Below are 4756 nucleotides of genomic sequence, written 5' to 3'. Positions count from 1 at the left end.
ACAAATATATAGAAAGGTGCATATTAGAAAGTATATAGTAAAATTTTTTGTAAAGTTAATTATTTATGTTATATTATTTGTATTTTAATTATTTTATATAATTTTTGTATTTACATATATTATTTCGTATAGTGTATGCGTTAAACCAAAGCATTTTTAACGTTAAATGATCTGTGTTTGATTTTAATTAAGTTAAATATACAATATACATAAACAAATACAAATTCAAATTGTTATAAAGAATTTTATCAGTATATAATCTAATGTTTTATGTAAATACTATATTATAAAAAACTAAAATTAAGCAACAAACGAAAGTAATGTATTTTGAAAATATATAGAAATTCACATTTGTTTGCTCAATTATGTTGTAATAAATTTCTGTTAAATATGTTAAATATAATAATGGTATTCACGGTCTTTAGTAACTAGCGCAGTAAATGAGCGGCATTTACATATAATTAAAATGTGTTTTTTGTTGCTATGTCACTTGGCTGCCAAGCTCGTTACACAGGATGTTGAATACTACTTATGTCTATGAAGTTGTAAGATAATGATATACCTGTAATGCACTTTTGTATGTATATATGATTCCTTATTTATATATTATTTTTTAATACTTTACATGAGGGAAGTGCATACGAAAGTACTTTAATAAACTATATATTTCGTCAATTTTTTATTTTAATTTTATAACTAAGATTTAAAATACAATATATTTGTGATAATATTGGCTTACAATTGTATAAATAATTTGAGAATGAATAGTTTTTGATCAATAGTGATGATTCTTTGTAATAATTTCTGTATTTTATTATATGCAATTTACTTAACAATCCCTAACTAATTGTCAGAGTAGTCAAAATTAGTCCACTAAATCAAATCTATTATTGCTACATAAATAAATCGTTTAAATATGAATTTCTGACATATTATTAATAATGCTATTTAGATTCTACTTTGATTGGATTGGTGTTTGCAGTGCACTTTTAGCATAACACCATCAGTTAGTCTATGTAATATAAGCATAGACTATCTTTGAACAATTTTATAATAAAGTATCTGTTATAACAACAATTGATACATTAAAAGTTGTTCTTTCCATTTTATATTAATAGGATTGTCTAGTGCTTCGTGCTAGATCAATAATATAAAGAGCTTTCAAAAGTAAACATTGATTTTAATAAATAGATGTGTCTATTTTTCTATATATTATGCCATCTATCGACAATTACTGGCCCACCTCCTCATATTAGAAATTATTCAAAAGTCTTACCTAAAAATACTCCAGTCAACGAGCTGAAACACTTATTCGATATGATTTTAGACCACACAAACTGCTCTATAACTACTCTATATATTTATTGTAATTTTACTAAAAGGTTTGTACTCAACCAAATCCATCAGTTTTTCTTATACCAGCCTATTCAAGAACAAAAGTACCTTGCTTTCTTGTCTCAAATTTATTTTTAGATCATTTCATCTATAATATATATTGAAGATCGTTTACATATAATAATCTTGTAAAGTTCATTGAATGCTGTCAATATTGTAAAGCGTAGTCATTCAATAAATAATCGTTTATCTTAAGATGTACATATTACACGACGTTAACTTACATTTATGACAATTAAAATGTACATTCAACAGACAGCTTCATTCCTTCTTATATATTGTTGAAGCTATTATTGAATTCCTTTGTCATTTTCAATTTATTTCAAAAATTGCTATGCGACTGAGTAACAATATTAAATTTTAATAATTTGGGATACCTGACAAGAGCTTACAACCTTCCATACAGATGGTATATTATTTCGAGACCATAAAGTGTGTAGTTACATAGTAACACAATTTTCAATATGCATTCGACTGATATCTTTAATTTAAACCCTATTGAATTTGGCTCAAATCCATGGCCACTGAGGCCATGTTCCTCCGCCTCGACCCAAGCTAATTTCTAAACCCAAGCTGTTGTTGTAAAAACAACAATAACTACTAAAACAACTATTAAATTGTACAAACTTATATTGTGTTTGAATAACAAGTCCTTTTCTATACGTATTCTTATAAAATAATTTTCTAAGACGCTGTCATCTTTTCAACTATATTTTCGGGATTTATTGGTTCAGACAGGACTTGAATCTTTTCTTTTAGTATGTGCCATCTGGTAGGAAAAAAATGGTATACTCTGCATCGTTGAAAACTCTGTCGCCGTATATATAGGTAAAATAAGATCATTTGTAATCTTAACCAAATCTTTATGAAAGGTTCTATTTATTCGGTTTATTATGATTCCGTCATGGACAAATATATAATTAATTTTTATAGAAAACACTTGATTTTAAATAATTAAAATATCTACAATAAAATTTATTCACTGTACCAATGCGGTAATCATTGTTTTTGTAACCCTAGCCATTCTACAATCCTTTTAACGTTTGAGTGCTAATGTAGAATTTTAACGAGTGTGTTTTGGAACAATAGACTATCTAGCACACAGTGCACAGTATTCATTAAAATTTTTATCAATATAATCATTTTTTGATTTCAACAAAAGTCTTTCTCCAACATTATTTACAATAATGACTATAGCATTGTTGTACAACTTCATATATTTCATTGCTAAGTACAAAGAGACTAATAAATAGATAAATGTAGAAACATTTTTTTAGCAACGACTAACGGAAATAAAAATATCGCAAGTTAAGAATATCACAATATATTTTAAACCAAGTACCAGTACATCAAACTAGGTGGTTCAGTAAAGTGTAAGGAAGTCGACTGTCCTTAACTAAATCCAAAAAGAGATATACAATTTAGATAAAAGGTCGGGTGTTCTATAACTAACAAAATGCATTGATGAACGGAAGAATCCGACTGATTATTATGTTGGAAATGCTGTACAGTAAGTTATAGCGTACCTTTCTGTTTAAATCAAGATCAGGATAATCTTTAACAGAGACAAAACAGGTATTTTGATATATTTTCCTTGAACACTAGCGGACTCGATCAACAAAAGTTGTGCTGTTGGAGGCCTAACCTATATCATACGACCATATAAATCAGTTCTATTACTTAAAAATAGACATTATTTTAAATATAAAATAATCTCATCTTGCTAATATGAATACAGCCTAAACTCCTAGGTTAGAAGTATGTAGGCCACATCTTCCTTGACTTTACTTGATTAGGGCAATTTCTGTTTTTCAAAAAACTAATTTAATAAATAAAAAAAATTTATGCACTAAACCCATCACAACTATAATTTTTCAAAAAGTTTTTGATTTAATAAATGTGAGAAGAGGAACATACAGACAATTTTAAAACTGAGAATTATAAGGTAAAAAGTTTAATGAAAAATAAAAATATACAATATATATAGAAAAACCACTTTACTCAATAGGTGACATTATGAGATAAAAGTGATATTACAGGTATGACTAAATTTTTTTATTTCAAAGCTCAATAAATTTATCTCTATTTTAGTCCGAGTAAATTTTGTCATGTGCGGGTAAATATTAAATTAACTGAAACTTTATACTTTACAAATAATTAAATGTTTTTTATTCCTAATAATTAACTGAACTTGTGAACGATTCGAAATGGTTTTAAGTCCATTTATATTGCACAAAAAAGTACATTGCTTTTGTTTGTAATTGCTTTATATATATCAAATTAAATCTTTTTCTCTAGTATATATTTAATTATTTCTCAGCGTATATAAAAAAACTTACATTTTAAAAATTCAATGTATAAACAAATTTGATAATATAGTTATAGAATTTGAAGTTAATTATTTAAACATTCCCTTAAATATTAAATAAAAATCGTTCAAATATTAAATTAGAATAACTATTTACATATTGTATAATAAACGTAAAGTACTAATACATAGTGCCTTCGATGGCATATATATGTATATGTTATGTTATATTAACCCAACATCAGGTTACAGCCTGGGTTTCTAATAAAAATTTATTAAAATAAAAATAATATTTAAACAATTTAAAATTTTAAAAAAATTTTGATAAAAATATAAATAAGAATATATCAAAAGACCAACTTATTATATATATGTATATAAATATATACATACATATATATATATATATATATATATATATATATATAGCTTTAGATTGTGTCGTATTTAATATATATTAATATAAAATATATTTATCTAAATTTAAAGGACAATAAATGAGTATTATATATAATAAATACATTTGATTCTAATTTCTGTTTTGTAGGAGTAAATGAGCCCTTTTTTGACACTCATTAAAAGGTTTTTTTATATATCTTCTTATTATACCATTAAAGAAATTTTGAATATTTTAATTTTTTTTATATTGTAAGACACACAAATCACAGGATATAATATTTGTCAATGAAGGCCAATCATTTTGGTATTTAAAACAATTTAAAAAATATTATAGAAACATATGTCGTTTTCGATTGATAAATGTTGTTGTTCCTATTTCTGTTAAACTACCGACTACCACCTTTCTTTTATTACTCACATCATTTTTTAGAACTCATATCAGTAATTTCCTTTTTCAAATATATTTGAATCGTTTGTTCTTTATAATTGTCTAACAAAAATACTGTTTTTTTTCACAATATAACTTAAGTTCAAATATTCAATTAGTTCAAAATAACTTTATTAACATTGTTACTTTTATTATTATTATTTTTTTACACATAGATATATATTATATATATATATATATTTCACGCAAAAGAAATCTTTAGACTT

The sequence above is a fragment of the Teleopsis dalmanni genome, chromosome X (assembly GCF_002237135.1).
Source record: "Teleopsis dalmanni isolate 2A chromosome X, ASM223713v2, whole genome shotgun sequence".
NCBI classification, from domain to species: domain Eukaryota; kingdom Metazoa; phylum Arthropoda; class Insecta; order Diptera; family Diopsidae; genus Teleopsis; species Teleopsis dalmanni.
Note: the sequence above shows the minus strand (reverse complement) of the source record.